Here is a 12,791-nt window from a genome sequence, read left to right on the forward strand (position 1 = left end):
TTTTTTGCCCGGACGCACTTCCTTGCGTGCGAAGGTGTAGCTGGTGGGTCCCAGCAGTCGGGGGGCGAATCGTTTTTTTTCGGACGCACTTCCTTGCGTGCTAAGATGTAGCTGATGGGTCCCAGCAGTCAGGGGGGCGAATCATTTTTTTTTCGGACGCACTTCCTTGTGTGCAAAGATGTAGCTCGTGGGTCCCAGCAGTCAGGGGGCGAATCATTTTTTTCGCAAAATACGGTGGCCCGTCCGGTGGGTCCCCGCTGTCAGGTGGAGGAATAATTATTTTGCGCGTAATAAGGAGGCACTTCCTTGCGGTTGACGTGGACCCAGCTGTCAGCCTCTCCACGTACAGTCCACGTCTGATGGAAGTCGTTCCTTGACCACGTTGACCACGCCGCGCCGAGAGCACCACGGCGGTGGACAACGGCGAGGCCTAGGAAGGGGACGACGCGGAGCCGGGGAAGACGCGGCAGTGGATGCACACACGGAGAGGAGTACGAGGGTTCACTAGTTCGGCTGCGCTGCCATCGCCGCAGAATAACAGGGGGTGTGGGTCAGTGGGTGAGTGGAGGGATGGCCTGGCCAGCGATGGGAGTAGTAGGGCGCGGTGAGGCCTCCGCGGCAGCACAGCAGGCCACGGGAGGTAGGAGCAGGCGGCATGACCAGCGCTGCTTTGGGCGGCTGGAGCAAGAAGACCAGAGGTTGAAGAAGCACGACGGCCGTTGGATGGACATTGTACGGTCACTGCATCTAGAATTGTTTATATTGACTAAGTTGACAAAGCCCTTGGTACGTCAACTTAGTAGGTCCACAGGTCAGCTTCCGAAACGGTGCGCCCCAGATGTTAGGGGGATGAATCATTTTTTGGGCGGGTGAAGCTAGAATATCCGAGTTTGAATAAGAAGCACGACATCCGTTGGATGGACATCCAACGGCCACTTCTGCTAGAACAGTGTGTTGACTATAAGTTGACAAAGCCTTGCATACCCGTCAACTCTGTTTTTTTAGGGGACGCGTCAACTTAGTAAGGCCAGAAGTGTGTGGCAGAGAACTTATAGCCCATTTGAGATTTGTAAGAATGTGTAGCCCATTTTTGAATTCTAATGGAATTTACTACAACCCATTTACAGTTTGTTAAAAGTACAACCCATTTCAACCAACCGTTCAAAACAAAATTCAAGAAAATTTCCCACATTTTGATGGGATCCAAATATTTTTATCCCGAAATTTTAGTCAGATTAAATACAATTTCAATATAAATTTATATTGCGTAAAAATCCAACAAAACATTCCGCTCGCAACAATTAATGAAATTAAAATTTTCAATATTCCAAAAATAATATTTTATAAAGTAATCACTGTTTGGTGCATTTTTTTATAGTTACTACCCAGTTTTTATAATTACATCCCATTTATTATTTCTTAAAGCCCATTTTCTTGTTAAGCCTAATGCATCCCTCCTAGGAATGATTTGCAGCCCAGCGGGGTGGAGAATAACAACTTGACCTTGCCTGGGTATTCCTAAAAAAAAGTATAGCTGGGCTAGCCATTTTCAGCTTGAAAAAAATTAATATCTGGGCTAGATATCTGGCCTGGGCTAGATGGGCCACAGCCCGCCCAGTTAATACCTGCAGCGATGTTTTCGTTGTTGTTCAGAGGAGAAAAATTAATATATGGGGCAAACATCGAAAAACTCTGCAGTGCTCACACCTCAAAAACACAAATATTGCTCGAGCTGCTTGGTCCCAGCTGTCGGCCGCTTGTTGTGCAATTCTCTTGTTTATTGACTACTCCCTCCTTTCCGGTTTATAATGCTCAATTCAAAAATCTCACCAATCAAGGTAGATGGCGAGTGGTGGAATACTTTTTCTAGTTTTGCAAAAGCACCTAATTAATGCTCTTGTTATCCTCAAAAAATTATGTTTATCAATGCATTAACTGCAATGCATGCATGCATAAAGTACATGCATTGGTCAATTTTCTCTTAATACTTGCATGCAATGATTTAATGCACCTTGGAATCTGAACAAGTGATGGAAAACAACCAAATTGAGCCTTATAAAATGGAAAAACTAAAATTTTGAGATAAGCCCTATAAACCGGAAAGGAGGGAGTACATAGGTAGACAATGGTGTGGGACCATGATGTCAGGAAACCAGGAGGAAGCAAAATAAATTATAGTTATATATATATATAATAAGGAGGCACTTGCATGCGTGAGGCTATGGACCTGGTGGGTCCCCATTTTCATCCTATCCAAGTAAAGTGATCTCCTCGCCCGCACGCGCTTTCCGCCCGAAACAGTCAGCGCCGGTCGCCCCGCTTCCCGGTGCAGGCTATTGCTCCGCCTTCAAACGACACAAGTGTCGTCCGTCCGTCCATCTGCCGCACACATTAATGATACGTGGTTGCCGAGGCGGCTACTCCAGCGTCACACGTCTGTCCCTCCGCCCGCCCACCATTGCTATATAAACTGCTGCGCCGGCCATAGCCGCAGTCATCTGCATCCGTTGCCTTTCTCCTGTCCACACCACTACTTCCCACCATGGCTTCCTCGTGCTCCAGTGCTCTTCGGGACGGGCGGACGACGGACCACAAGGAGATAGCAGCCATTGCTGCCGACCGGCTGGCCGACAGGCAGCCGGAGGACGATGACGTCCCAATGGAGAACATGGTAGTCGACGATTTGGCGCCAACCCCCTCATCCGCGCCATCCTCGCCGGTGCATTGCGCCATGCCCATCGGCGAGGCCTGTGCCCAATATATGGACAGGGTGACGCAGATGCGTGAGGAGCAGCTCTGGGAGGCGCAGGCCGACGCAGCCTACAACCACCATCTCCTCCAGGAGCACCTGCAGGCAGAGGAGTAGATCATCGCGGAGCAAGCGGAGCAGGAGGCGCTGCTCGACTCATACCGCTCCACACACAAGGGCCGCCTCGAGCGCTGGCGGTACCGCATGCGGGTGGCGGAGGCTGCAGCCGCCTACAAAGAGGCTAGCAAAGAGGGCAATGAAGCGGGCGAGGCGCTGTTTGGCGAGACCGAGGACGAGGCAGAGGACAATGTCGGCTCCGACGAGTCCCCACTCTGCTGGCGTCGACGACGCCCCATGGTGCCAACAACGAGGCAGAGGACACCGCCGGCTCCGCTGAGGCCCCGCAGCGCCAAAAACGAGGCAGAGGACACCGCCGGCTCCGCCGAGGCCCCGCCCCGCCAAAAACGAGGCAGAGGACATCACCAGCTCAACAGAGGCCTCACCCTGCCGGCAACGTGGGCGAGGATTTCCACCGCTCCGCTGAGGTGCCGCCCACCGGCAATGAGACAGAGGACATCGTCGGCTCCGTCGAGGCCCCGCCCCACTGCCAACGAGGCCGCGCCACACAGAAAACGAGGAAGAGTAGAACACGGTAGGTCGCCGCTGCTCGGGTCCAAGTAAGGCCACCGCTGCTACCCTCCGGTTGAAGCCAAGCTAGGCGGGTTGACCATTGATGGCCGGTTAGCTTCTTAGCGGCGACGTGGAGTCGGAGAGCTGCGCTGGAGAAGAACACTGCTTCTACTTAACTGCTGGTGCAGTTGGCTGACTGACACGTGGGCCCAACAGGCCACATGTCAGTTACGCAACTGCACCTGCAGTTAAGTCACTGAAGCTTCTGTTCGGCTCAGCGGGACACAGGTGGGTAGCTTCGGTTAATTAATTATACCTCCAGCGCACCCCTTTTTAGTTTTTTTAGAAAAGGAGGATGACCCCCGGCTTAGTTTAGACATCCTTTGTGTGAATGCCATCTGTTTAGTTTATTCATCGTTTATGTGAATTATGCAACGCCACCTTGTTTAGCCAGGCATCATATATGTGAATTTTGCAATGCCATCCTGCTTAGCCAGTCATCTTATATGTAAATTATATCAGGCCATCTTTTTTTCGTTACATATTACATTCGTCAACAATGTTAGTACATTCAACTGCTCTTCGTGTGCATCAGCCATTTGACACGGTGATGGCAAATTCTGGAGTGAAAACAAGGTCTTCTGAACAGACTATGCTATCTGACGAAGCGCATATCTAGCTGGTTACGGATAGCTCCTCAGAGGAGGATTCAGAGACATATGACCAGTCCTATCCCCCCCCCCCCGCGAGGTGTATGCTCTAACTTGGCAGGGTTATGTTGCTCATATCGTGCGTATGGTGTCTCGCATTGCTATGCCATTTGATTAGTTTAGACATGCTTTGTGTGAATGCCACATGTTCAGTGTCTAATTACCATATATGTGAATTATGCATTGCCATCTTGTTACAACACATTATATATGTGAATTATACAATGCTATCTTGTTGCAAAGGCATTATATATGTGAATTATGCAATGTCATGCTGTTTAGCCAATCATCATGTATGTGAATTATATCATGCTATCATTTTTTGTATTACGTGTTCCATTTGTCGACAACGTTTGTATATTCAACTACTCTTCCTGTGCATCAGCCATTTGAAGCGGTGATGGAAGTATCTGGAGTGAAAACAAGGTATTCAAAGCAGACAATGCTACCTGCTGAAGCAGACATCTTGCTGGCTACAGAGAGCTCCTCAGAGGAGGATTCAGAGACTGATGACCAGTCCTATTTCCCCCCTGAGGTCTATGCTCAAACTTGGCAGGGTTATATTACCCATGTCATGCATGTTGTCTTGCATTGCTTAGTTTTTACATCATATATAGATTGCCATCTGCTTACTTGCTTACTATATAAATCATATATTTGAATTATATCATGCCATCATGTTTACATAGTACATACACATCATCTATCTAAATTATGGCATGGCAACCCATTTAATAAAGACATCATATAGTTATATCATCTCATCCTGTTTAGTGTTTACAGTCATCATATTTAGAATTATGTAATTCTATCCATGAATGTATGTGAATTATGGCATGCCAACCTATTTAATAAACACATTATATAGTTACGTCATGTCATCCTGTTTACATAGTCTCATATTTTGAACTATGTCTTTCCATCTTTCTTAGTTAGCCATCATAATGTGAAGCTGTGTCAAGCTATCCTGTTTAGTTAGCCATCATATATGTGAAATTGTGTCATGCTATCCTGTTTGGTTAGATAACATAAATATGAATTATTTCATGCCCTCTTTTATTCCCCACTATCCATTGCACCTGTCTATCATACAATGTCTATACTTTCAATTACTTTTCTTGTTTATCAGCCATTTGAATTGGAGAGTGTGATGGCAGTATCTAAGGGAGTAACAACACGGTCTTCAGAAAAGATAGTGCTACCAGTTGATGCAGATAGAACCACGGTTGTACTTGCCCAAGGACCAGATCCACCACACATAACCCAGACTCTCGCAGATTGTACCCCTACCCAGTTGGACAGAGAACCAGCTACACCCCTTTTAACCCCAACCCCGGCAGATAGTAACCCAGTTCCAGTTGACACAGCACCGTCTCCACCACAGAGCACCCAAACACGAGCGGTTAGTAAGGGAACTACAGTGCCCAAAGCACGAGGACCACCACTCCGAATCCCAACTCAACGCTTAAAGGAGAGGAAGATTTGTTCTCAGGTCCGGTTCTATAGCTATGGTTCATACTCCTTTACTCTTGCATTACTGTATTTACTCATACCAACTATTTTCAAATTTGAAGGATGGAATTGAAACTCCAATGGCGCAACAGGTATGTTTTAAACTTGTTTCTTTAACTGGTTTGCTGTTGTAACCTGCTCTATGTTGATTTCAGTTTCAATTGAATAAACAGTTATGTTCTCATGTCATGCACATTACAAGTGTTGTTATTGCTCTATAGTTACCCACACTTATATTCTGTCTATTCTACTTTGTCTTGAACAAATATTATTTGAACTGTGTCTCTATCTTGATTTGGCAACAAAAACTAGAATGATATAGACCATAAAGTGACCATGGCACATAGATATATGTTTGTTTCATGCTGTTATCCTGTCCACTTTACTACTGAACTCATTTACCAAAATGAGTTTCATATACAACATGGTAAACATGTGATGTGTCTGCTTGTTTCTCTTTTAGAATGCGGACAAAATATTGGAGAACAGTACCGCGTTATCCAATGGTAAAGGAAGTAATGCAGATAAGGTTCAAGATAGTGAGAAATCCCCGTTGGTCTCTAAGAAAGATGATAAAAACTATCTTGACGACAGTGAGGGAACCCAAAAGTCCTGTCTTGATGTAGTGTTCGAGTTACTGGCCAGTACTGCTGGCACAAGCTCTTCGAACTCGCTGCCTGAATCAGTTCGTCTTCTTGAGTCTCAACTTCAAGTTGAAAGACATCGATCAGATGTGCTGCGACAGGAAGCTGAAGGACTGAGGAAGTCCTTGCAGAATTCAGATGCATATTTTCTGGTGCAACAGCAAGTGCTGGAGGATTTAAGCGCCAAACAAGAGAAAGTTAATAAGCTTGCTAAGCATCTTTCCAGCATTATGGGTACCCAGGATATTGTTTCTTGAGATCTTCTGAAGTGGTTTCAGTTCTGGATTTGTTTTGCTGCGGCGTTTATTTGCGCTTGTCACCAACTTTTACAACCAGTGTATATGATATGCTGCTTTGTTCCCTATATTTGCACTGGTGGCAAACTTTGATGCCCAGTGGATGTAATATGTGTAACAGTCGTGATAGCCTAGCATAAGTTGTTTGCTTATTTATTTCCTTGTTGTCTTGTTTATTTGTTTGCTTGTAGTCAGTGCAGTTCTTTTTAAAACTAGGCCACAATAACCATGGGATAATATTTACTGTAGTGACACTGGGCCTCCTACGGGCCGTAGAAACAGTGGGCCTTCTATGGGCCGTAGAAACAGTAGGCCTTCTACGGGCCGTAGAAACAATGGGCCTTCTACGGGCCATAGAAACAATGGGCCTTCTACGGGCCATAGAAACAATGGGCCTTCTACGGGTCATAGAAACAATGGGCCTTCTACGGGCCGTATCATCAATGGGCCTTATACGGGCCGTATGACCATAACGGGCCATCGTTAATAGGCCGTATTTGATGACGCTATGAAAACGGCCCAACGTATTAACGGACCACAAACGGGCCGATGTAACCACGGGCTGAATTTGGCCCACAAGCAGAAAATGGCAGTAACGGGCCATAACTAAACGAATGCTAGAAATGAGCCCAAGAATAAATGGGCTCTGAGAAGGCCAAAAGATAACATTTGCTGGAAACGGCCCAACTGAATAATGGGCCCTTAATGGGTATAAAGTGATATACTATTCATTACGGGCCAGTTTCACCACGGGCCGTTAGTGGGTGTAAAGTGATACACTGTTCATTGTGGGCCAGTTTCACCACACGCCGTTAATAGGCCAAGAGTTACATAGGGCCTCATATGGGCCGAAAGACATCATGGGCCATACATGGGCCAGAAGTGAAAATGGGCTGGAATCATATTGGATCGCCCAGATGACGCTACTGGGCCTATTTCGGATAGGGCGTAACAGGCCTTGGGTTAGCGGGCTGTAAATGGGCTATATGCGAACAGGTCGTTAACACACTTTCCATGGGCCGGTCCGCCACCTTTTGACCAAGTCAAACGGGTCGTGCCATGTGTCGACGTATCATAGGCGCCTTCTATCCAATGAGTGGATGACATCTGTCCCAACGGTGAGCCGACACGTGTTTCCTCCAGGCAATGATGATTTTACACGTGGAAAATCGCCATTGGTCGGGGCTGTTAACGGGTTATCGGATGCAAAACCCGACCCGATAGCTTAACGGCGTTCCGTTACGGTGGATGCCACGTGTTGGTCACCCTTGACGAAAGCAGCTCTGTGACGCACGATTTATCGTCATGGAAGTGGACACTTCCGTGATGATAATTTTGGTAATGTCATCGAACACTTCTACGACAACACAGGTATGACTATCTTGATTCTGTCATAAATTTGTCATGGATGTACATGCAAGACAAAAAACGCGACCTATTGTAACAAACACGTATCATCACGGAAGTGTATTTTTTTGTAGTGCTAGGTCTTCGTGAGCAAGCAAGTTGGATGCACACCCACTTAGTTTCTTTTGTTGAGCTTTCATACATTTATAGCTCTAGTGCATCCATTGCATGGCAATCCCTACTCACTCACATTGATATCTATTGATTGGCATCTCCATAGCCCGTTGATACGCCTAGTTGATGTGAGACTATCTTCTCCCTCTTTTTGTCCTCACAACCACCACAATAGACCACCATAGTGCTATGTCCATGGCTTGCGCTCATGTATTGCGTAAGAGTTGAAAAAAGCTAAAGCGCGTTAAAAAGGATGAACCAATTGCTCGGCTTGTCATCGGGGTTGTGCATGATGGGAGTATTTTGTGTAATGAAAATGAAGCATGGCCTAACTATATGATTTTGTAGGGATAAGCTTTCTTTGACTATGCTATTTTGATAGGACATGATTATTTGTTAGTATGCTTTAAAGCATTATTATTTTTATGTTTTCTAAGATTTTATCTTGAATCATTTGGATCGGAACATTCATGCCACAATAGAGAAAATTACATTGAGAATTATGCTAGGTAGCATTCCACATCAAAAATTCTGTTTTTATCATTTACCTACTCGAGGACGAGCATGAATTAAGCTTGGGGATGCTTGATACGTCTCCAACGTATCTATAGTTTTTTATTGTTCCATGCTATTATATTACCTGTTTTGGATGTTTATGGGCTTTATTTTACACATTATTATCATTTTTGGGACTAACCTACTAACCGGAGGCCCAGCCCGTATTGCTATTTTTTTGCCTATTTTAATATTTCAAAGAAAAGGAATATGAAACGGAATCCAAACGGAATGAAACCTCCGGAAGCGTGATTTTTGGAACGAACGTGATCCAGAGGACATGGAGTGCAAGTCAAGAAGCAGCCGAGGCGGCCACGAGAGGGTAGGGCACCCCCCCTATAGGGCAAGCCCCTGTCTCGTGGGCCCCTCGGGCGGTCACCAACATACTTCTTCCTCCTATATAAGCCTACATACACAAAAAACATCCAGGGAGCCACCGAAGAAATATTTCCGCCACCGTAACCTTCTGTATCCGCGAGATCCCATCTTGGAGCCGTCGCCGGTGTTCTGCCGGAGGGGGAATCCACCACGGAGGGCTTCTACATCAACACCGTAGCCCTTCCGATGAGTTGTGAGTAGTTTACTACAGACCTTCGGGTCCATAGTTATTAGCTAGATCGCTTCTTCTCTCTTTTTGGATCTCAATACAATGTTCTCCCCCTCTCTTGTGGAGATCTATTCGATGTAAACTCTTTTTGCGGTGTGTTTGTCGAGATCTGATCAATTGTGGGTTTATGATCAAGTTTATCTATGAATAATATTTGATTCTTCTCTGAATTCTTTTATGTATGGTGGAGTTATCTTTGCAAGTCTCTTTGAATTATCGGTTTAGTTTCGCCTACTAGATTGATCTTTCTTGCCATGGGAGAAGTGCTTAGCTTTGGGTTCAATCTTGCGGTATTCTTACCCAGTGACAGAAAGGGTTGCAAGACACGTATTGTATTGTTGCCATCGAGGATAAAAAGATGGGGTTTATATCATATTGCTTGAGTTTATCCCTCTACATCATGTCATCTTGCTTAATGCGTTACTCTGTTCTTATGAACGTAATACTCTAGATGCATGTTGGATAGCGGTTGATGTGTGGAGTAATAGTAGTAGATGCAGGCACGAGTCGGTCTACTTGTTGCGGACGTGATGCCTATATACATGATCACGCCTAGATAATCTCATAATTATTCTCTTTTCTATCAATTGCTCAACAGTAATTTGTTCACCCACTGTAATACTTATGCTATCTTGAGAGAAGCCTCTAGTGAAACCTATGGCCCCCGGGTCTATCTCTTATCATATTTGCTTCCAATCTACTTTTATTTGCATCTTTATTTTCTGCATCTATATTATAAAATACCAAAAATATATTTATCTTATCATATTATCTCTATTAGATCTCACTTCCGCAAGTGCCATGAAGGGATTGACAACCCCTTTATTGTGTTGGTTGCGAGTTCTTTGTTTGTTTGTGTAGGTTCGTGGGACTTGTGAGGAGCCTCCTACTGGATTGATACCTTGGTTCTCAAAAACTAAGGGAAATACTTACGCTACTATTGCTGCATCACCCTTTCCTCTTCAAGGAAAACCAACGCAAGCTCAAGACGTAGCAAGAAGGATTTCTGGTGCCGTTGCCGAGGAGGTCTTCGCTCCAGTCAAGACATACCAAGTACCCATCACAAACTCATCTCCCTCGCATTTACATTATTTGCCATTTGCCTCTCGTTTTCCTCTCCCCCACTTCGCCCTTGCCGTTTTATTCACCCTTCTTCTGTTCGTCTTTTTGCTTTGATGTCTTACTTGGCTCGTTTGCTCGTTTGGTTGGAATAGTTGTTTATTTATTGCTAAACAGAGAACTTAAGATCTATGGATCCTCATCCGCTTGCTAATATTTTTAAGAGATCCAATTATGATGAACCAATTGCTAGTGAGTTTTGTGCACTAGATTATCTTTATGAAGCTTTGCTAAAAATTTGTGAATCTGAAAATTATGATGATGAAATTTATGAAGAGATTCACGATAACTCCTTGAATAAAAAGCATGATTGCAATGATTTTCCTATCAATTCTCTTGATGTCAATTGTGCTAATACTATGCAAAACCCTAAGCTTGGGGATTCTAGTTTTGCTATGTCTACTACTTGTTTCAATGATCATGATTGGGGTGATTCTTCTTATAACCTAGAAAATTTATTTAAGCCCCATGATGAATATGAGATTGATAATAGTGTTTGCAATAATATTGAAAGTGGGTTTGGAAGAGTGTCAACTTTAGATCCCACATATTTGGAGTATGTTCAATCTTATGATATTTTTGATAAAAGTGGGTTCGGAAAGGTCATGACTTTAGTTAATGTTAATCCCACTATCTTGGAAGAGTGTCAACTTTGCATGCATGTGGATCATGTTGAGAATATGTTTTGTGATAGCTATTTTGTTGAATTTGCCTATGATCCTACATGTAATTATTATGAGAGAGGAAAATATGGTTGTAGAAATTTTTATCTTATTAAATTACCTAATCCTTTTTGTAGCAAATTTGTAACGGGTAACAGATAGTTTTGTGATAAGATAATTTGTAACGGGTAACAAGTAATGAAAGTAAATAAGGTGCAGCAAGGTGTCCCAATCCTTTTTGTAGGAAAGGACAAGCCTGGACAATTTCTTATAATGAGAACAGCGCTCCCGAGGACACATGGGAATTATCATCAAGCTAGTTTCATCACACTCATATGATTCGTGTTCGGTACTTTGATAATTTGATATGTGGGTGGACCGGTGCTTGGGTACTGCCCTTACTTGGACAAGCATCCCACTTATGATTAACCCCTATTGCAAGCATCCGCAACTACGAAAGAAGTATTAAGGTAAACCTAACCATAGCATGAAACATATGGATCCAAATCAGCCCCTTACGAAGCAACGCATAAACTAGGGTTTAAGCTTCTGTCACTCTAGCAACCCATCATCTACTTATTACTTCCCAATGCCTTCCTCTAGGCCCAAATAATGGTGAAGTGTCATGTAGTCAACATTCACATAACACCACTAGAGGAGAGACAACATACATCTCATCAAAATATCAAACAAATACCAAATTCACATGACTACTAATAGCAAGACTTCACCCATGTCCTCAGGAACAAACGTAACTACTCACAAAGCATATTCATGTTCATAATCAGAGGAGTATTAATATCCATTAACGATCTGAACATATGATCTTCCACCAAGTAAACCAATTAGCATCAACTACAAGGAGTAATCAACACTACTAGCAACCCACAGTACCAATTTGTGGTTTTGATACAAGATTGGATACAAGAGATGAACTAGGGTTTTGAGAGGGGATGGTGCTGGTGAAGATGTTGATGGAGATTGACCCCCTCCCGATGAGAGGATCATTGGTGATGATGATGGTGATGATTTCCCCCTCCCGGAGGGAAGTTTCCCCGGCAGAACAGCTCCACCGGAGCCCTAGACTGGTTCCGCCAAGGTTCCGCCTATTGGCGGCGGAGTTTTGTCCCGTGAGCTTGCTTATGATTTTTTTCAGGACAAGAGACTTCATATAGCATAAGATGGGCACCGGAGGGCTACCAGGGGCCCCAGGAGACAGGGGCGCCCAGTAGGGGGGGCGCCCACCACCCTCCTGGCTAGGGTGTGGGCCCCCTCCGGTACTTTCTTTGCCCAATAATTCTTATTAAATCCAAAAATAACTTTCGTGGAGTTGTGGGACTTTTGGAGCTATGCAGAATAGGTTTCCAATATTTGCTCCTTTTCCAGCCAGAATCCCAACTGCCGGCATTCCCCCTCTTCATGATAAACCTTGTAAAATAAGAGAGAATAGCCATAAGTATTGTGACATAATGTGTAATAACAGCCCATAATGCAATAAATATTGATATAAAAGCATGATGCAAAATGGACGTATCAGTGCTCTACAGGTGTCTCCGATGGTACTTGTTGATTTGGCATAGATCGAGATTAGGATTTGTCACTCCGATTGTCGGAGAGGTATCTCTGGGCCCTCTCGGTAATGCACATCATTATAAGCCTTGCAAGCAACGTGACTAATGAGTTAGTTGCAGGATGATGCATTATGGAACGAGTAAAGAGACTTGCCGGTAACGAGATTGAACTAGGTATTGAGATACCGACGATCGAATCTCGGGCAAGTAACATA

The sequence above is a fragment of the Triticum aestivum genome, chromosome 4B (genome assembly GCF_018294505.1).
Source record: "Triticum aestivum cultivar Chinese Spring chromosome 4B, IWGSC CS RefSeq v2.1, whole genome shotgun sequence".
NCBI classification, from domain to species: Eukaryota; Viridiplantae; Streptophyta; class Magnoliopsida; order Poales; family Poaceae; genus Triticum; species Triticum aestivum.